Source organism: Amblyraja radiata, chromosome 8, assembly GCF_010909765.2.
Source record: "Amblyraja radiata isolate CabotCenter1 chromosome 8, sAmbRad1.1.pri, whole genome shotgun sequence".
Classification (NCBI taxonomy): domain Eukaryota; kingdom Metazoa; phylum Chordata; class Chondrichthyes; order Rajiformes; family Rajidae; genus Amblyraja; species Amblyraja radiata.
In genome coordinates, this window is record NC_045963.1 from 44,690,573 (window position 1) to 44,713,573 (window position 23,001).

General features: G+C 43.5%; 1 protein-coding gene across 8 annotated transcripts in view; it reads left to right on the forward strand.

Moving 5' to 3' along the window:
- Nucleotides 1-23,001, forward strand: part of qki (QKI, KH domain containing RNA binding) — a 411,041-nt gene that overhangs the window by 226,482 nt on the left and 161,558 nt on the right. The gene's annotated exons all lie outside the window — the stretch shown is intronic.

Consider the following 23,001-nt stretch of genomic DNA (forward strand, 5'->3'; position numbering starts at 1 on the left):
AAACTGATAAGCAAACTAAATCGCGGTAAACCAACAGAGTGGGTTAGAGCCACTTTTCTGACACCATATAATTTCCTGACTCGGACACGGGTATAGGTATAAGCATCTTTAATAGATTTCTCAGTGTCAGATATGCAGTACATTATACGTTCAGTCTGCTGCATCTACCAAATGTAATAAATGAGTTCTTAACACTATAAAGCATGCACTAGGCGGAGTTATTACTAGTAAGCATTCTGATCGGCTAACATGCAATAGCCAATCTACATTCTCTATCTTACCAGTACAGGTAAGGAATAGCAAGGGGAATACAGTGTTGCAAACATATGCATTTTTGGATCATGGAAGTTTGGCTACCTTTTGTACAGAAAGCTTGATGAGAAAGCTGGACATTACAGGAGAAGAAGTTAAGATTCTATTGCGTACCATGAATGAGGAGAAATCCTGCGGTAGTCATTACATTACAAGTACGGAAATATCTAGTCTGGATGAAGACAATTTTATACCAATATCTGAGGTGTTTACACATGAGACCATGCCAGTTTGTCATCAAAATATACCCAGACATGAGGACTTGAAACAATGGCCTTACTTGAAGGATGTCAAGATACCTAAAATAAATTCTGGTATCGACCTACTTATCGGAACAAATGCTTTGAAGGCATTGGAACCTATACAGACTGAGGAGCCAAGGGGATGGACCGTTTGCTGTGAAAACCCTACTAGGATGGGTTAGCTACGGCTGCTTGAGAAGGAACAACGAAAGTAGGAACCAGAAGAACTACCCTGAGGAATCCCTGAAACGATATAAAAATCTGTCACTACACATGGTTCCTTGAAGGTCGAGTCGCAGGTAGATAAGGTGGCCAAAAAGGCTTTTAGCACTTTGGCCATCATCAGTCAGAGTATTGAGTACAGAAGTTGGGAGGTCATGTTGCAGTTGTATAAGACGTTGGTGAGACTGCATTTAGAATATTGTGTTCAGTTCTGGGCACCATCTTATAGGAAAGATATTGTCAAGCTTGAAAGGGTTCAGAAAAGATTTACAAGGATGTTGCCAGGACTAGAGGGTGTGAGCTACAGGGAGAGGTTGAGTAGGCTGGGTCTCTATTCCATGGAGCGCAGAAGGACGAGGGGAGATCTTATAGAGGTATACAAAATCATGAGAGGAATAGATCGGGTAGATGCACAGAGTCTTTTGCCCAGAGTAGGGGAATTGAGGACCAGAGGACATAGGTTCAAGGTGAAGGGGAAAAGATTGAATAGGAATCCGAGGCGTAACAATTTCACACAAAGGGTGGTGGGTGTGTGGGACAAGCTGCCAGAGGAGATAGTTGAGGCTGGGACTATCCCATTGTTTAAGAAACTGTTAGACAGGTACATGGATAGGACAGGTTTGGTGGTATATGGGCCAAGCACAGGTAAGTGGGACTTGTGTAGCTGGGACATTGTTGGCAGTGTGGGCGAGTTGGGCCGAAGGGCCTGTTTCCACACTCTATCACTATGACTCTATTGGCATAGGACCATCAGGCATAGTTAAGGATACCATCAGAGACCTCATGATGAGATTTTAATATTTTTGCCACTCTAGAAGTGTCTTACAACACACCAATGAGAACTGGATACTTTATTAACATCTTGTGCTGCATCCTTGAACCTTGCTTTTGCCAGGCAGTTGTCTAACAGAAGAAGTAGGTGTTTTAAGAAGCGAAAGGGGGGATTAGAGTTGATGGCAGATAATGTGGAGGAGGAGGATCAGCAAACAATGTCCAATGAAAGCCCTCTCCAGAAGGCTGTCAGGACCAATATTATTGCTCAGATATATCTTTAGTACGCCATACCATGGGCTACCTACCCAGGTAAAAAGGTTTGGATAAAAACTACTGTTTTTACACCACCCTTCTTTGATATATAATTGTCAAGGTCCGGTGACTCGTGATTACCATGTGATTTGGTCACTGCACTTCAACTGCATTAAATCACACCCACTGTTGTTTCTCTGACCATGGCCAACTCGATAGTCAAAGCTGCAACAAGTTTGCTCTGGTGACCAGGTTTCACAAAAGAACTGCACTTAGCAGCCAATAGTCCTGATGGTTCTAACTCCATAAAAGGCACTAGGAAGAATGATTTCTTGAACCAAAGCCAACACTAGGATGACCTCTAACTCATAGAATTATTTAGTCTCATCACCTGATTTTATTGAGCATCCTTGTAGGGCATTGTTTGATTGTAGTGCCAGTGTTGACACTTGTGGAGTTAACCATCTATCTCAGTATGTCAAACTTGGGAAGCTGCAATTCTGAGACTGACTCAGCACAATAACAATACTCAGCAGCTTTACATCAAAGTATTTGTCGTGTTGTTGGTCCACATATAGGAGTGCAGTATGGACCCCAAGTAGTCTTGAAAAGGAAAAAGAGATGGTTAAAACATTGCCTTTTTGTTGGTCAAGTAATGAGGGTATTGAAAATTGCAGGCCATTGTAGAAGCTAAGGCAACTTTAGAGTCCATCTTCCAGAGTGTCTGGAACATGTATTTGTACTTGCTGCTACGTGTTAATAGTTCAAAGATGTATTTCAAAGATTTTAATTTCCAGTTCAGTGATCACTTATAGTAATTTCATCTCCCTGACCAAAATGAATCGGTGATTTACAACTGAAAAGATAGTCTTGTTTAATAGATATTATATAATGTCATATTATTAATATATATGTATTTATATAATTTGAACAAGTACACAGTCCTATCTGTGCAATTGCTTTGACATTCATCTGAAAATCTTCATCTCAAGCAATCCCTTATCCCCAAGTTAATATTGTCTGTATCTGAATTTTAAATAAAGCCTCACTAGCAGTTCAAGTACAAAGTGAAGGCCCAGCAACATGTGTTTCCCCTGAGTAGTCCTAAAAATTCTGCTGAAATAATAATAAAGGTCAGGGAAAAATCCAGCAGCTCAGGAAACACAACTGAGCATCTGTTCATGGGAAAGTGCCCAGACCATGATTAGTTTACTCACGTCTGCTGGGGGCATTATTGAAGGTGAAGACCAATATTTTTGTGGCAACACCTGAAACAAAGTGAGTAATCTGCCAGTTTGTCTGCTTTTACACAACACAAATAGATAATAGAGATTCCACAGCCAAAGACCATTGATCCATGCAGTGGTCTGTTTTTCTAAAGCCTTGCTTGTAATGCAATCTTTTCATTTAATTACAGTGACTTGGCATACATGTTTTAATGGGGAAAAAATTAACAATTTGAAATTTATGTTAATTAATGTCAAAGAAAAATTTACTGTGCAGTCATAATAACTGTCACCTTTTTGTTTCCTTTGGAGATAGTCATCCATTTCATCCATAACTATGCTGTTCATGCCCATTCCCCACAGTGACTGCCGCCAGGTTTGTAGAAGCCTGTTTCCCCTCAATTATATTGATAAATGAGTGGCTGTGATGAACAAACAGTTCTAGGTCCAGAAGGGCCTGCAGTTATTAACCTGCAGACCAAATAACTTTGGTCTGCAGGTTAATTGTTTGCAGTATCTGGCTAGAGGTTGCATGGAGCGGCAAGGAAGCCGTGATAGAAGTAATGCTGGCATCTTAAGATACAGTGCCCTCCATAATGTTTGGGACAAAGACACATCATTTATTTATTTGCCTCTATACTCCACAATTTGAGATTGTAATAGAAAAAAAATCACATGTGGTTAAAGTGCACATTGACGTATTTTATTAAAGGCCGTTTTTGCACATTTTGGTTTCACCATGTAGAAACTCCAGCTGTGTTTATACATAGTTCCCCCCCATTTCAGGGCACCATAATGTTTGGGACACATGGCTTCAGGTTTGTAATTGCTCAGGTGTATTTAATTGCATCTTCATGCAGGTATAAGAGAGGTCTCAGCGCGTATCCATCACCTTTGGAAACTTTTATTGCTGTTTATCAACATGAGGACCAAAGTTGTGCCAATGAAAGTCAAAGAAGCCATTATGAGACTGAGAAACAAGAATAAAACTGTTAGAGACATCAGCCAAACCTTAGGCTTACCAAAATGAACTGTTTGGAACATCATTAAGAAGAAAGAGAGCACTGGTGAGCTTACTAATCGCAAAGAGACCGGCAGGCCAAGGAAGACCTCCACAACTGATGACAGAAGAATTTTCTCCACAATAAAGAAAAATCCTCAAACACCTGTCCGACAGATCAGAAACACTCTTCAGGAGTCAGGTGTGGATTTGTCAATGACCAGTGTCCGCAGAAGACTTTATGAACAGAAATACAGAGCCTACACTGCAAGATGCAAACCACTGGTTAGCCGCAAAAATAGGATGGCCCGCTTACAGTTTGCCAAGAAGTACTGAAAAGAGCAACCACAGTTCTGGAAAAAGGTCTTGTGGACAGATGAGACGAAGATTAACTTATATCAGAGTGATGGAAAGAGCAAAGTTTGGATGAATGAATTCTGCATAATGAATTCTGAAGGGTATAGACACGTCCTATCTGCTCGTTCAAACAAATGCCTCAAAACTCATTTGCCGGCGGTTCATTCTACAGCAAGACAATGATCCCAAACATACTGCTAAAGCAACAAAGGAGTTTTACAAAATTCTTGCGTGGCCACGTCAATCACCCGATCTGAACCCAACTGAGCATGCTTTTTATGTTCTCAAGAGAAAACTGAAGAGGACTAGCCCCCAAAACAAGCATAAGCTAAAGATGCCTGGCAGACCATCACCAGAGAGAAGACACCCAGCAACTGGTGATGTCCATGAATTGCAGACTTCAAGCAGTCATTGCATGCAAAGGATATGCAACAAAATACGAAACATGACTACTCTCATTTACAAGACATTGCTGTGTCTCAAACATTATGGTGCCCTGAAATGGGGGGACTATGTATAAACACTGCTGTAATTTCTACATGGTGAAACCAAAATGTATAAAAATGGCCTTTATTAAAATCTGACAATATGCACTTTAACCACATGTGATTTTTTGTATTACAGATCTCAAATTGTGGAGTACAGAGGCAAATAAATAAATGACGGGTCTTTGTCCCAAACATTATGGAGGGCACTGTGGGTCAGCATTTTCTACTCTATAACTGTGGGAGTGAGTTGCACACCACTTCAAAACTGGGAATAATGAGTCCAGGTTTTGTATTCTTGAAGGAGGTGAGAGGTAGATTTCTTCAGTCTCTTGCATATTATCTGACAGTCAGACATTGCACTATGTCCACAAGTGTCACCTATCTACTTTCCCTTTGTAGTTGTATCTGAGTCATTCAGTTTTGAGAGTTCTCTCCAGCAACTGCCAGAGTAGTCTATCTATCCCTTGGGCCCAACTGCTGCCTGCTTGTGCCAGTTATTTCTCAGAGAATTGCATACATAAAATCTCACCTGTTCAAGTTTTGCTCAATACATATTGCAAAAACATACTGCAACCAATATTAATATTGAGGTTCAGTTTTTTTAACTTTGTTCTTTTCTTCCCATAACTGATTTGGACCAGAGAAGGTGAGAGCATAATTGGAATTCCTCTCTGGAAAGCTGTTATAACATGTCTGTTTCTGAAAGGAATTTGCCTATCTGAGTGTTTTTTTTAAACTGCGGATGCCGGAAATCTATGTTAAGATCAAATAATGCTGGTAACACTCAATACTTCAGATGTAATGTATCAGGCTGAATATTCTTTATCAAAACACAAGTGAAAAATCTTCAACCTGGTGCAAGCTGATGTTTGATCTAAGGAAGGATCTTCCACCTGAACTATTACCTCTGTTTCTGTTTCTGTTTCTGCACTTGTTCCCTGACCCGCTGAATGTTTCCAGCGTGTTCTGTCTTTTATTGCTTATCTATATAATATCCTAGTTAAAATAATTACATGCATTAATTATAAAAAAATATTAGATACCAATAAAATGAGAACAAAAAACTGGTATGTTTAAGAAGGAACTGCAGATGCTGAAAAATCGAGGGTAGACAAAAATGCTGGAGAAACTTATGGGGTGAGGCAGCATCTATGGAGCGAAGGAAATAGGCAATGTTTTGGGTCGAGACCCTTCTTCAGACTGATGTGAAGGTGGGGGGGGCGGGAAGTAAAAAGGAAGAGATGGAGCCAGTGGGCTGAAGGAGAGCTGAGAAGGGGAGGAGAAAGTAGGGACTACCTGAAATTAGAGAAGTCAATGTTCATACTGCTGGGGTGCAAACTGCCCAAGCGAAGTGTGAGGACCACCGTAAATTGGAGGAGTAGCACCTCGTATTTCGCTTGGGCAGTGGCAAAATGTATGAGAGGGATAGACGGAGTTGACGTGGATAAGCTTTTTCCATTGAGAGTAGGGAAGATTCAAACAAGAGGACATGATTTGAGAATAAAGGGACAAAAGTTTAGGGGTAACATGAGGGGGAACTTCTTTACTCGAGCATTTTCGTCTATCTTTGATTTTTTCACCATCTGCAGTTCTCTCTTAGAGATATCAAGTGATGACAGGACCACCATGTGAGCACTAAAGGTGCACAACTGTAAAGGTTCACAACTGTGTTCAGCCAGAAGTGCTGAATTAATTATCTATCTCAGCTTCCTCCCTGGATTCCCACCAATTCAGAAGCCAAACTTCAGCCAATTACACTGTATGTAATATCAATAAATGTTACTGGATACAAGTTACTTAAGTTACTGGATACAATAAAGGGTTTGGGACCAGCCAACAGACCAACTATAATTTAGAAGACCTGTACACTAGAATTAGATGCAGTATTAGCCCAGCTATTCTATTTCAGTAATTGCACCAGCTATATCTTCCTGCAGTGCAAAAAATGTTTGGGTGATCATTATTCACAAAAGCAAGACAATCATCCCTAAGCCCCAAAGTCCTAGCCTGCCCAGTCTCTCCCTGAAGCTCAGGCCCTCGAGTCCCGGCAAAACCCTTGTAAATCTTGTTTGCACTCTTTCCAGCTTAATGACATCCATCTCACATCTGTCTTTCCCCCAAGTGGCACACCAAACTGAGCTGGTTATATATCGCCAGTCCATCATTGTCACTGAGTCTAAATCCTGGGGCTCCTTTCCCAATAACATTCTGGGAATACTTTCACAAGAAGGATTGCAATATTCAAGACGGCTGCTCGTTGTCTCCTCGGGGGCATTTGGGGATGGGCAGTAAATGCTGGACTTGTTAATAACACCCAGATCCCCCCAAAATTGTTGGAATTCATTTACTTTTAAGATGTTGGATATGACATAATGTACACATCACTGCTCCATTGCTGACTTAACTATTTTACTACTTAAGATAGGGTTAAGATAGGGTTTAGTTTAATCCAGCTGAGACTTAGCAGTGGGTTTTTTTCATTCCCGTAAAAGCGGCTACGGACAATGAAAAGCCCAGGATGTGTTTTTCTTCAGTACATGTGATGTAAACAGACTTTTCATGGCATTGAGGGCTTGCTCGAATGTTCCCGGTTTACCAATCACTAATCAGTTATTGTGAAGGAAGGAAAATCATAGTATTACAACTCAAGTGCTGTGATTTCAATCAAGGCTCGTCATTTCTAGCTAATTTAGTTTGAATAGAGGTTACTGAGTCAAGGTCAGCTTTGAGAACTGCAAGGGTTTCATCAGCTATTGATAAAAAACAGCTGTGGATTTTCATCTCTGACTATCTTTGAACCAAAAGGAGATAAAGTAGTATTTTTAAGATATTTAAATTATCTTTACCACTGAGGAGTTCGAGATGCTTTATTGGCAAATGTAAACTAAAACGATAGGATGAATCTAACTGAATAACATATGCAGCAAATGAGTAGATATTCTAAACAGAAAGCAATGATCATTTTCTGTTTTAGCGTTTGGGATTTATCGTTAGAAACAATATTTCTCATTGTTAGTTGCTGTGGTTTCTTAGTTCTGTTTTGTAGCTTCATCTTCATTTTGCAAATCATTAAATGGATATTATTATCTCCTAACTGGGTTTAAATTGTCAGTAGGTAGACTGTTTCATGTAGGAGGTTTATTAAAAATGTTGAAGGTTAGTTTTCTATCAGTATGTAAAAATATTTATTTTGTCCTAGTCTCTCTGGGTTGATGTAATGTGCTCGATTGCTACAGTTGTACTTTTGGTCACGGAACATTTGTGAAGCAAGTGCCTACACCGCCCATGAGCGGTGCAAATTCTTTTGAGGGCTTTGTCTTATCTTAAAGGAAAATCAAACCAGATGTGTTTACTGTGGGGTGAGAAACAAGGCTCTTGTTCCCTAAAGTGCCATGGTCCCCTCCTGCTGGGTAGCGGGTTTCTTGCCAGTGACACTAATGCTAGTTGCTGTTGCCCAGAATGATCAGTATGATTTGTAAATGTGTGTTTTTACAATACTGGGTTCAAAAAGTGTGACATTGAAGCACAATAAAGCGAGTTGTAAATTCCTGAGAAAGCTTTATTAAATACCATGGAACTTCAAAACAATAGCGGTGTGGCTGAGCTCAGAATAGCTGCATGGCGCTCTGCCAGGCACACACAAAAACTCCCTTTTTAATTCCATATGTCCAACCCCCGCTCCTCAGTCATGCGCTTCTTCCGAGGGTTCGACTAAACAATGGCCCGACTATCAGATGGCGCCACACGACCCCCCCACCCCCACCCCAGAAACGGAGGAACTAAAACGAGCAGGCCGACGAATGCAACGGCCTGATCTCGTAACCAGAGGACCCGCATTCGGACATCCCGCAGGCACGGGAAACGGGAGCTGAGCCGGCGGACACGCCCCCGACGGCGAGACTGAGCCACCTGCAATGGCTGGCCAATGTCCACATGAGCCGGCTTAAGACGCACCACCGATACAGTCTCAGGCTTTCCGCCCACGTCCAACACAAAAGTTGAAATGCCGTGCTGCAACACCCGGAATGGGCCCTCATACGGGCGTTGCAACGGCGTACAATGAGCATTCTGATGCAGGAACACATATGGGCAGTCCTTGAGGGCAGATGGAACATAGGAAAAAGCGACTCCGTGCCGGGATGTTGAAACGGGAGAAAACTTTCCCACCTGTTCCCGAAGATGCAACAGCACAGAGGGCGACTCCTGCTGCTCCCGCGCAGCCGTAATGAAATCACCTGGAACCGTAAACGGAGCATCGTACACTAATTCGGCAGAGGATGTAGCCAGTTCTTCCTTAGGGGCAGTGCAAATTCCCAACGGTAACTCATCGACCCAATCCGGACCTGTGAGCCGTGCTTTTAAAACATCCTTGAGGCGATGGAAATGCTCAACCGACCTGTTGGATTGCGGATGGTAGGCCGTGGTGTGGTGCAGCTGAGCCCCCAACAGCCGGGTCATGGCAGACTACAACTCAGAGGTGAACTGTGCCCCCCTGTCAGATGCGATGTCCACCGGCACATCAAAACAAGTCATCCAATGAGCGGCAAGGGCACGAGCGCACGTAGCAGCAGTGGTGTCGGCGATCGGAACAGCCTCCGGCCATCGAGTGAAACAATGAACGATGGTAAACAGATGAGTAACCCCTCTGGACGGGGGCAATGGACCCACAATATCCATATGGATATGGTCAAAACGCCTCTGGGGCAAAGCAAAACCCTGCATGGGCACCCTGACATGACACTGGATTTTGGACATCTGACAGGAGGTACATGTTCTCGCCCAGTGAACGACCTGCTTGCGCAAACCATGCCACACATACTTGGCCGCCACCAACGCAATCGTCACTCGGATGGATGGATGGATGGGCCAAGCCATGAACCAGATCGAAAACCCAGCGACGCCAAGCTGCAAGAAGGATGGGTCTCAGCTGACCAGTCGACACGTCACAGAGGACCGTGGCACCAACAGAACCAAAACACACATCCTCCAAAACCAAACCAGAAATAGGCCCCAGTGCGGTATAATCAATACTCGGAGCCACCTCATGGACGGCATGGTGGCGGTGCGGGACAACGCATCCACAACCAGGTTGCTCTTCCCCGCAATGTGCCGGACGCGAGTTGTGTATTCCAACACGTAAGCCAAATGAGGCTGCTACCGTGCTGACCAGGGATCCGAGATCTTTGCAAAAACGAAAGTAAAAGGTTTGTGATCCGTGAAAGCAGTAAGCTTGCCCTCGAGAAAATATCGAAAATGGCGAACGGCCAGGTAAAGCGCAAGGAGCTCCTGATCAAACGCACTGTACTGCCGCTCAGCCGGGCTCAGGTGCCGACTGAAAAAGGCGAGAGGCTGCCAGCGCCCATCCATCAACTCCTCGAGTACGCCCCCAACATCAGCCGTCAGGGCAGCGGAGCATCAACTCGCGGATGGACTAACATCGTCACATTCACCAGCGCCTCCTTTGCACCCTCAAACGCAGCCGTGGTCTCATCGTCCCACACCAGGTCACGTCGCTTGCTGGACATGAACCTAAACAATGGCCGCATAATCCGAGCAGCCGCGGGCACGAAAGGATGGTAAAAATTGACCATCCCGATAAATGCCGAATGGCATCAACCTTACTCGGGAGCGGCACCACCTCCTGTGGTGTAACACGATGCCCCAGAAAAGTGATAGAACTCAGATCAAACTGACACTTTGCGAGGTTGACGCCAAAGTTCCAGAATGTACAAGCCGCTGCCCATGCACTTCAACTAACAGGGATTGGGCCCATAGAAAATCGGCGCCCAGCAACGGTTGGGACACGTCGGCCACAGTGAAAGTCCATGTAAAATGGCAGGAGCTGAAAATAAGCGGGACCGTACGAAAACCATAGGTGTGATGGGGCTGCCGTTAACTGTGATAATAGTGGGCCCCTGCTTACCAGATCGAGTGTCGACTTCCGCTAGGGGCAAAACTCTGACCTTGGCACCCGTGTCCACCGGAAACCGCCATCCCAAATGACGGTCCCAGGCGTAGAGGCGATTCTTCTGGTCGGCTGCGGCAACCATTATGGCCGGCCGGCTGCAGCGTTTCCTGGATATGAGCAGGGTGGGAGGTTTTGTTGGGTCACAGCGTTTCCCGGATACGAGCAGGGCGGAATGCATTGGTGGGCTGCAGGACCCCAGCATTGGTAGTAGTAGCACCACCTACCTCTACCCACGTCACTCGAAACCGGCCTTCTAATGGAATCCAAAACCGGAATTGGCCACAGGCTGCGTCGCGGCCCCACCGACAACCGACCGATGAAAAATGCACCCCGCTGTTTGGCCTCCCACAGCTAGTCGGTATGTTCAGCCAGCTGCAGCGGGTCAGAAAAATCGTCACCCACGAGGAGCAGGTGGATGTTCTCGGGCATCCAGGAATACGTGTTTGAAAAGGAAACGGCTGATGATCGTTCGTTGGCGGCACGACTCACCCGTTGCAGCGGCCCCTACAGCCTGTCTGTCTTTTTTTATTTTTTGTCTAGTTAAATGTAGTGTTGGTGTTTTTTTTAATAGTAGTTTTAAATGTGTATATGTGGTGGACGGGGGGGTGGAGGGGGAAACCGTTTAAAATCTCTTCCCTGTCCGGGAGACCCGTGCTTTTCCCTGTCGGGTCTCCGTTGTCGTTGGGGCCTAGCACCGGGGAGCGGCCTCCAACCTGAACGACCCGGGGGTTCGGGAGACTGCGGAGCTGCGGAGCTGCGGACTACTAACCATCGTGGGGCTGGCCGGCCTCGGAGCGTGGGGACCGGTGGTGACTCGCTGCTGTGACTCGACTCCTGGGGCTCGGAGGCTCCAGCAATGCAGCCGCAGGTCCGGTGGACTGGGACATCGGGAGCTCGCGGGTCCGGGGGGAGAGAGAGCTTCCCGGAGCTCCCGCAACGCGACTTCTCTAGCCCGTGTCGCGGGGTCGGAGCGGGGTCGTACATCACCCGGCGCGGCTTCATGGCCGTGGGATATTCCAGCGCCCGCCGGGGGCTCCAACTTTGTGACATTTAGACCGGGAGTGGGGCCGTAAATCGCCCTGCACGGCCTAAAATGGACGTGGGACTTAGCATCGCCCGCCTGGAGCTTGGACATCGGGAGAGACATGGAGAACAGGGGAGAGAAAAGACTTTGCCTTCCATCACAGTGGGTTCACTGTGATGGATGTTTGTGTGAATTAAATTGTGTGTATGTCTAGGAAATTGTCTTTGTTTGTACGGCTGTGGAAACTGAGGCTCAAATGACAATAAATTGTATTGTATTGTATGACCGCCCATCAAGGTAAGCATTTCGCTCATCAGAACCGACGGCTTGCGGTCACCGAGACCACCTATGTTCAGAATTATGGTGTGGTGTTAATTTTTTCAGGGATTGTTACTCAAATGTGCAAGAGATAGTAGAGATAAAATCAAGTTAGGAATTAAATTAATTCCCTGATTCAACCAGTTTATATCTCAAAAATATCAATTTTGCTTTGACACAATGAAATAGAGAGGCAATTTCTGCATTAATTTCATTATAATTCAAAACATTTTCAAGTTTGTTGCTTTGCACAGATGCATGTTTCACAATAATAAGCAAAACATTTGATGAATTTGGCATTAAGTGCCCTCAATGGCCATATTTCAAAGAGTGTAACGGTGGTTACTCTTGGTGTCCACCCTATTTTAGAGTAACCACCGTTACACAATGGTAAATTAAGACCAAATGAACTTCCCAAGGAGATTGAAAATGTTTGAAGAAAATAGATAATTAAATTATGAGAAGAAAGTAACCTTAATATCAAGATTCTGTAAAAGCTGCTGCATGCCAAAAATGAGTCTGAATTGCTCTATTTAACAAGAAAATAAGTAGCATAAGTTCATAAAGTGGAATTTTTTGCCCGGAATTATTTAGAGACAGAGCAGGTTTCTTTGATGTGATCTGGATTATAGGAATTTCCAGTTTCAGTCCTTTTGAGTTCGTTTGTGTCTTGGAATTCCCAAACCTCATGATTTCTTGAATTCTGTTGGTAGAGCAGTAAGATTAACTGTGTAAAAATTCAAGTCATATTGTTGGGAGATGCTGTAACAATTTTATAGTGAAAGTTTAATATTACAGGGAATGCACAGTACAAAGGTAAATCATTTGCTTTGACGTTTTCTACAATTTATGTTTCACTCGTGCTTCTTACCCCTCATCTGTTGGTGTTTAGTTATTTAAATGGCAGTAAGTTGGGGACTTCAGCACATGCACACTGGATTTACTGACATTTGGAAAGCTGTGGAGCCAATGACAAAGACCAGCTTCCTGAGATTCCCTAATATTTATGCAGAGCAATTGCCTCAGTGATGCTCTCCCAGGTTTGGTTGTGAACCTATAGATTGGGTGGCAAAGGTTGTTTAACCTATAGAGCTGGTTGTTTAAACTAAAGGAAATTATTATCTCTGCAATTCCATTAAAAAAAATATTTGCTCCATTTCCATCACTTCGTAAATGATTTTGAATTTTTGAGACATATAGAATATTTACAGCTGGCAAAGTGGGTGCATTTTGAGGACACTGATTCCTCTGTGCCATCGAGGACCCTGTTCCTCTCCTGATCATGCTGGTGGTGTTCAGGGTATTTCAGTTCCAGCAAAATAAGCCCTCTGCATTTGGATCAGGAAAGCACAGGAAGGAGGCTTGGCCAGAAAGTTCTTGTCCAATATCTGAATATGAGTTGATGTTTTTTTGGTTAGGAGTTTTTTATTTTGGTCAATATTGCTGGAAAATCAAAATAGCTACGAATGTTAGAAATCGGCAACTGAGCAAATACTGTAAACATTCAGCAGGTCAGAAAACATTTATGGAAACAGAAAGAGAGTTGAGATTTCAGATCGATGACTGGCTGAACTCGGCAAGAGAAAAATAACGATTGTTTTAAGTTGCAGAGAAATTTGGCTGAAGAATGGATAGGACAAAGGCAATATCTCTGAAAATGTAAATGACAGGCACCAGGGAGTTCTGAATCATCCAGCAGATTGCTAATTTCTGCTGTAAGTCAACCATCTGTAATATAAAGTCAACCATCTGTAATAACCAACCAATCACCCTACAGATACTCTCCTCCGCCTAGCGGAGCTGGTCCTTACCCTTAATAACTTTTTGTTTGACTCCTCCCATTTCCTCCAAATACAAGGCGTAGCTATGGGCACGAGCATGGGCCCTAGCTATGCCTGCCTCTTTGTAGGGTACGTCGAACAATCCTTGCTCGAGACGTAGCAGGGCCCCATCCCCGACCTCTACCTCTGCTACATCGACGACTGCATTGGTGCTACCTCCTGCACCCACACACAACTCACTGACATCATCCATTTCACCACTAACTTCCATCCGGCAGTCAAATACACCTGGACCATTTCCAACACTTCCCTACCATTTCTTGACCTCACTATCTCCATCGCAGGTGATAGACATCTGACTGACATCCACTATAAACCCACTGATTCCCATGGCTATCTAGACTGCAATTCTTCCCACCCTGCTTCCTGTAAGGAGTCCTATCCCCTACTCCCAATTCCTCCATCTACTACGCCGCATCTGCTCCCAAGATGAGGTGTTCCACACCAGGGCATCGGAGATGTCCTCATTCTTCAGGGTACGGGGGTTCCCCTCCCCTACTAGAGATGAGGCTCTCACCAGGGTTTCTTCCATACCCCGTAACACTGCTCTCTCTCCCCATCCCCCCCACTTGTAACAAGGGCAGAGTCCCCCTAGTCCTCACCTTCCACCCTACCAGCCGTCAAATACAACAAATAATCCTCCGTCATTTTCGACACCTCCAACGTGACCCCACCACTCGCCACATCTTCCCATCTCCTCCCCTGTCTGCTTTCCGCAAAGACCGCTCCCTCCATAACTCCCTGGACAATTCGTCCCTTCCCACCCAAACCACCCCCTCCACGCGGGCACTCTCCCTTGCAACCGCAAGAAATGCTACACTTGTCGCTTTACCTCCCCCCTTGACTCCATTCAAGGACTCAACCAGTCGTTCCAGGTGCGACAGAGGTTCACCTGCACCTCCTCCAACCTCATCTATTGCATCCGCTGCTCTAGATGTCACCTGATCTACATCGGTGAGACCAAGCATAGGCTTGGCGATCGCTTCGCCGAACACCTCCGCTCGGTTCGCAATAACCAACCTGATCTCCCGGTAGCTCAGCACTTCAACTCCCCATCCCATTCCGAACCCGACCTTTCTGTCCTGGGCCTCCTCCATGGCCAGAGTGAGGACCACCGGAAATTGGAGGAGCAGCACCTCATATTTCGCTTGGGCAGTTTATACCCCAGCGACATGAACATTGACCTCCAATTTCAGGTAGCTCTCACTGTCTCCTCCCCTTCTCAGCTCTCCCTCAGCCCACTGGATCCACCTCTTCCTTTCTTCTTCCCGCCCGCCCCCCCCCCCCCCACCCTACATCAGTCTGAAGAAGGGTTTCGGCTCGAAACGTTGCCTATTCCTTCGCTCCATAGATGCTGCCGCACCCGCTGAGTTTCTCCAGCACATTTGTCTACCATCTGTAATATATCCTGGTTATCTCTCTCTAGCTGGAAATGTACCACCACCTTTACATTACTATGTTTATATGCTTACAACTACCCTCATTCATAGGCTTTGGTCATTTTGTGCTCTCTCCTGCCTCATTCTCGCTCTCTTCCACCTCAGTTCTCACACTCTGCCTTCAATAACTCAGTAATTCATGGTCTTTACAACATCCCCTATTGACAGCTCTAAGAGATACTGCTTTCGCCCTATTTATCTCTTCCCATCCTCTCCACAACTTAGATATTATTTTTCCAAATATGTTGCCTGACCTACTAAGTATTTTCAGTATGTAATGTTTTTATAATACATTGATTGAAACAATTGAAATTAATTTTATTCTTGCACTTGACTTTAATAAATTAAACCAGCTGACCATCATAGATGCCACACAAGGCAGTGGAGGCCAATTTACTAGATGTTTTCAAGAGAGTAAAGGGCCTGTCCCACTGACGTGACCTTTCAGTGACTGTCTTCGACCTTGAAGCTCGAGGGCACTCGCCTGAAAAACCTCGAGCTGGATCGACCGTCAACGATGAAACCGCGAGCTGGATCGACCGACCGACCGCGCGCGCACACGCACACAGACATGCGCGCACACACACACACACACACACACACACACACACACCACACACACCACACACACACACACACACAACACATCGCAAAGGCGGGGGCCAGGGAAAGCGGGGGAGCGCTGTCTGAAATTCACACCCGCGATGAACAGGAAGGTAAAAGACGGCTGGCACAGTTACGGTAAGTCCTTTAGAGAGCGCGGAGAGGGGGGGGGGAGAGAGAGAAGGGGGGGAGACACTTTTAAGAAGCCAGACAACTTATAATAAAGTTTAGCGGGCATTTTACATTACCGGTCGGTTTTCCTTGGTCCTGAAAACGCCAATGAGCCAATTAAAATGCTCGGTCAGCGAAGGAGATTGCCTACGGCTGCACTCGACTGCCTATAACTACATAGCGACCCCACTCCACTGCACTACGAGTTCAAAAGAACCATACCCACCAATTTTTACTCGCGGAAAATGTTTCAACATGCTGAAACATTTTCCTCGACCAAATTGAGGCCGCGAGGATGCGGGAACCTCCCTCGAGCATGAAGGAGAGTTCCAGTGACCTCATAGGACCTCCTAGGACCACATGTTGACCATGCTGGAGTTTTAGTCAAGGGCAAACTCTTCTAAACTCGCAGATCAGGTCGCCGCAGTGGGACAGCCTCTTTAGATATAGCTTTTAGGGCTAATGGAATCAAGGGATATGGGGAGAAAGCAGGAACGGCGTACTGATTTTGGATGATCAGTCTTCATCATATTGAATGGCAGTGCTGGTGCGAAGGGCCGAATGGCCTATTCCTGCACCTATTTTCTATGTCTATGTTTCCATGTATGCATTGAAAGATGGAGGACTGTGTGTAGAATTTAGGTGGTGACAGAATTGATCAAAAATACAGCACAACAGGTTCTATTATTTTTTAAATTTCACTATTACATTCAATAGACAGGAGAGGTTTAAACCTGATCAGACTGTGCATATTGAAATAGCTATTGTGAAGTTGAAGGCAATCATCTTAAAAAGATTGATGTGTACCGATCAGCATAAAATTGGTGTCTGGAAAATTAAATGTACATTATAACATGGATTTTTATATTTCAATCTAATGCATTTACTGTAAACATGGAGTATACCAACGCTCTTTGCTAAAAACTCTTAAATTATTGAGTGGTTGGGTGCCTATATTCAGCTATTTTTAAGACTCCAATACAGATATCAGACGTCAATACCCTGATGTTAAACAGTGATAATGCATATGGACATTTTCCATTTTTATGTTTTGTTGGGATCATGAGAATCCTGCTAATTTGTAGTAATTAATTGAACACTCTAAAAAAATAATGGAATGACTGTTGGTTTATGCACTAATTTCTTGCAGGAAATCAGCACACAAAAAAATAATTCCCTCAGACTACAAAGCACCAACCAATCAAATAGATTTTTATTCTGACATTGTGGTTTTGTTTAATCTAAGAGCTCTGTATTTAATGTTTTTCTCTAGGTTTACTCAAATTTAAATTTCTCCTTATATTCTATTATTCTATTCCATGTTTTCCGTCCGGTTCATAATGCCATCAAGATGATCCATCTAATCTTGCATTCTTTTGGGGAGAATCTTTGAGATGTGTTTAATTTACCTTCAGTAATAATTTTGAGCTACATTTTTGTACATTTATAAGCATTTACAAATCCAACATATGTTAGGAAGAAGAAAGGTACACATGGCTCCTCATGTCCTTTCACAACTTGCTTTTCTTTCACAACTTACTTTCCAACGTATCTTTGTGCCATCAGCAAATTTGACAACCATACCTATGGTGTCTTCATTGCGTTTGTTTATCTAATTTTGAAAAAATTGGCGGCCCCAGTGCCGATATCTGTGGCACATCACTTGAATCTTGCCAATTATTCATTGTTTCTTTGTGTGTCAATCTATTCACTTCACTCTGTTATCATTTACATCATTCATTCCCTTTTCTAGGATTGCAGATACACCGATAGAAAGCGATTTCCTCCCTGAATTTAAATGGGTAGTAAATTATTATGGGATTAAGTGTTTGACACAGACTTGATGGGCCAAAGGGCCTGTTTCTGTGCTGTATGTCTCCGTGATTCTATACTTTTGGAGCTGGATGCTACTCTGACAACGCAGTATAGTGGAACATCTTTTCATAAATACAGTGGAACATCTTTTCCTAAATGTATCTTTTCCTAAATACATTTGCACGCATTGATTAGGTTTAATACCATGTAGAATAGTCCATATGTGGCCTGTGGCCCATTTTTTCCGAGCCGCCCACAATCAATTCTCCAACAGATGTAGCACCTTTTGAATGGCCAAGTGCCTATGTGCATGACATAGGCTGGCAATGACCTCAATGAAAGTCACAGACTGACTCCAGCATACCAGCCTGCCAGCTGCATGAAGCTGGCACTTGATCAGCTGACCGTTGAAGCCTGTTGGAACTTTGACAGCTGTCTGAGCCTCCAAGCAAAGCTGCTGTCCAAACTCTTGGATTGTGTGTGGTGATCACTGACACCTAGAAACATACAAAATTAATCAAAAATCTGATACATTAATCACTTCAACACTAGAAACAACTGATGTATTCAAATGTATTAATTATCTCCATTACAAAATTAAAAATTAATCTGAAACTTCTCTCTCTTTTTTTATTCAATTTAAAAACTTTATTGGCATGATAAAAAAACATTGTTATATTGCCAAAGTATAAAACATGACATACATGTTTAAAATGCATAAGTATAAATACAAGTATACAGTGCATGGATAGATATGACCCTGTACATAAACTCGCAATAGGCCTATAGCCCTTTATTGATTGCTACACGTTCTTGCAGCTGTAAGCAGTACAACACAATAGCAAGTTTAGCAATTCAATATTAATTTCTTAGTGTTAGTTAATGTCAATTAGTATGTGCGTACATATGTGCATGTTGGTCATTCACCGTCTCTCAGGTTATGGCATGCTGTTACGTATAGTGCACCAAGATGTGCCGTATTTCCTTCGCCAAGGATTATTCTTAGTTTTGATGTACCATCTAGTTCTTTAAAATCAGGGGTTGCCTCACTGAGTTTGTCAAAGTATGCTTTCCTTGTTTTGTCAAATGTTTTGCATTTTAGGAGGAAGTGCACATCTGTTTCAACCTCATCTGTCAAACAGTGGTCGCATATTCTGTTTTCTCTTGGTTGCCAGAATCTCTTCTGTCTTCCTTTTTCAACTGCCAAATAGTGGTCACTTAACCTGTATTTGGTGAGGGTCTGTCTTTTATGTCTCTAACAGTTGAGAGATAGTCTGCCAATTTATAATCTCTTTTTAGGGCACGGTAACATTCTAATCTGCTTTGGCTTTTGGTTTCTTTATCCCAATGCTCCAAATACGTTTCTTTACATTGTTTGATCATTTGGTTCACTCTAACCGGTGATTGGGGATCAGTATTGATCTGAGGCCGGTCAGGGTTTAACTGGATAGGGTTTAACTGAATAGGGGTAGTTAGTCACAGTACCAACTGACACAGGGAACTCTTTTCTGGGCTCCCCTCTTGTTTGAAGGGCTTTAAACTGGAGGGTGTCTGGGGGGCTAAATTTAAGGTGATTCCAAAAATCGAGTGCTCTTTTCTGGATATTTATTATCAGTGGGTATCTGCCTAGTTCTGCCCTACATGCGTTTGTTGGTGTTTTCCTTTGGATACGGAGGATGTTCCGACAAAATTCCGCATGCAGGGCCTCCGTTGTATGTTTTTCCCATTTACTATAACTATGGTGACTGAGCGGACCCCATACTTCACTACCATAAAGCGCAATAGGCTGGATTACGCTGTCAAATATTTTAAGCCAGATTGTAATTGGAATTTGGATGTTGTAGAATCTTCTTTTTATTGCATACAGAGCTCTTCGAGCTTTCTCTTTTAGTGCATTCACTGCCATATTGAAGCTCCCTGATGCTGAAATAGTTAGACCAAGGTAAGTATAGCTCATAGTGTGTTCGATAACAGTACCATTGAGAGTAAATTTGTATTTATCTTCCTGGCACTGGGTCTTTTTCTGAAAAATCATGATGTTCGTTTTCTTTAGATTTACTGCCAGGGCCCAATTTTGGCAGTACTCATCAAGTAGTTCCAACTGTTGCTGCAGCCCCTGTTCTGTGGTGGACAGCAGAACCAAGTCATCCGCATAAAACAGGGAGTTTACCTATCTGTCCAGAAGACAGAGGCCCGGCGCTGTGCCCTGGTCCAACTTTACTGCCAAATTGTTGATATATACATTAAACAGTGTCGGGCTCAGATTGCAGCCTTGCCGGACGCCTCTTCTCTGGGCGAAGAGATCAGTGCGTTTGTCCCCAATTTTAACGCCACATTTATTATTCAGATACATTGATTTGATAAGGTCATATACTTTTCCTCCTATACCACAACCGAGGAGTTTGTAATAGAGACCTTCATGCCAAATAGAGTCAAATGCTTTCTCAAAGTCAATAAAACAGGCAAATATTTTCCCATTTTTCGCTTGGTGTACATGTTTTTCAATGAGAATGTGGAGGGTATAAATGTGGTCAGTGGTACGGTGTTTTGGGAGGAAGCCAATTTGGTTTTTACTGAGAATGTTGTATTTGTTAAGGAAATCCTGCATTCTGTTATTTATGATACTGCAGAATAACTTCCCTAGGCAGCTACTGACACAGATGCCACGATAATTATTTGGGTCTAATTTGTTTCCACTCTTATAAATGGGTGAAATATGCCCTTGACATCAAATATCAGGGAAATAACCTGAACGTAGTATGATGTTGAACAGCCTAAGCACTATGTCCTGCATCTCCGGAGTGCTGTACTTGAGCATTTCATTTTTGATGCTGTCTGGACCACAGGCTTTCTTTGAGTGGAGAGATTTTATTTTTATGGTCAGTTCTTCCAAAGTAATTGGGGAATCAAGAGGGTTTTGATAATCTTTAATGACTGTTTCTAGTGTTTGGAGTTTTTCTTTGATATGGGAATAATTTGAGTTTATTTATTTATTGGAATGTCTTTATATAGATTTTTGAAGTGTGCTCTCCAGATATCACCGTCTTGAATTGGTAGTGTTTGTAGTTTTGTTGTGCTCAGGTTATTCCACATATCTCAAAATTGGTTTTGATTTATGGAATTTTCAATTTCTTCAAGTCTCTTGTGAGTGTAATTTTGTCTTTTGTTCCTAATCGTGTGTTTATACCTTTTAAGAGTTTCATTATATCTAATACGTAAGTCTGGGTTGTTTGGTTGATGGTGTTTTTGGTTCGATATTTTCCTCAGGTCTTTTCTGACACTTTTACACTCATGGTCGAACCATTTTTCATGGTTGTGTTTTTTGATAATTTTTCTCTTCTGTTTCACAAGGTCAGCTTTGATGGCTGCCTTGTGAAAGATCATATTAATGTCATTTATAGCCATGTTTACACCATCTCTAGTAGTCTCATATGGGTTTGTCTTGAATTTCAGTATTTTATTTGTGAGATCGGGTGAGTTCAGGGCCTGTCTGTCTCTCTGTATCTCTGTCTCTGTCTCTCTGTCTCTCAATTTAATTTTCAATTTTCAATTTCAATTTAAAAACTTTATTGGCATGATAAAAAAAACATTGTTATATTGCCAAAGTATAAAACATGACATACATATTTGAAATGCATAAGTATAAATACAAGTGTACAGTGCATGGATAGGTATGTCCCTGTACATAAACTTGCAATAGGCCGATAGCCCTTTATTGATTGCTACACGCTCTTGTAGCTGTAAGCAGTACAACACAGTAGCAAGTTTAGCAATTCAATATTAATTTCATAGTTAGTTAATGTCGATTAGTGTGTACGTACATATGTGCATGTTGGTCATTCACCGTCTCTCAGGTTATGGCATGCTGTTACGTATTGTGCACCAAGATGTGCCGTATTCCTTCGCCAAGGATTATTCTTAGTTTTGATGTATCATCTAGTTCTTTAAAACCAGGGGTTGCCACACTGAGTTTGTCAAAGTATGCTTTCCTTGTTTTGTCTCTTCTTGCGGACCGAGCGGAGGTGTTCGGCGAAACGATCGCCCAACCTCCGCTTAGTCTCACTGGTGAGACTATGCGGAGGTTGGGCGATCGTTTCGCCGAACACCTCCGCTCGGTCCACAAGATCCTACCTGACCTCCCGGTGGCTCAGCACTTCAACTCCCCCTCCCATTCCCCGTCCGACCTCTCTGTCCTGTGTCTCCTCCATGGCCAGAGTGAGCAACACCGGAAATTGGAGGAACAGCACCTCATATTCCGCTTGGAGAGTCTGCATCCTGCGGGCATGAACATTGAATTCTCCCAATTTTGTTAGCCCTTGCTGTCTCCTCCCCTTCCTCAGCCCTCGGGCTGTCTCCTCCCATCCCTCAGCCCTCGGGCTCCTCCTCCTCCTTTTTCCTTCCTTCTCCCCGCCACCCCCTATCAGTCTGAAGAAGGGTTTCGGCCCGAAACGTTGCCTATTTCCTTCGCTCCATAGATGCTGCTGCACCCTGCTGAGTTTCTCCAGCATTTTTGTGTACCTTTAATTATTTTTCCCATTCCCACACAGACCTTTCTGTCCTTGGCCTCCTCCATTGTTAAAGTGAGGCTAAATGCAAATTGGAGGAACAGCATCTCATATTTTGCTTGGGCAGCTTTCAGCCCAGTGGTATGCATATTGATATATCTCACTTCAGGTAGCCTCGGCATTCCTTTTCTCTCTATCCCTCGTACACCCAATTCACACTAGCTTCTCATTTTCACCCTACAATCAGCTAACAATGGTCTGTTTCCTTTATCATCCTTACTTTTTTGAATATCTTTCTTTGTTTATCTCTCCACATTACCGTCGATATCTCTCGTTTCCTTATCCCTAACCAGTCTGAAGAAGGGTCTTGACCCGAAACATCACCCAATCCTTCTCTCCAGAGATGCTGCCTGTCCCGCTGAGTTACTCCAGCTTTTTGTGTCT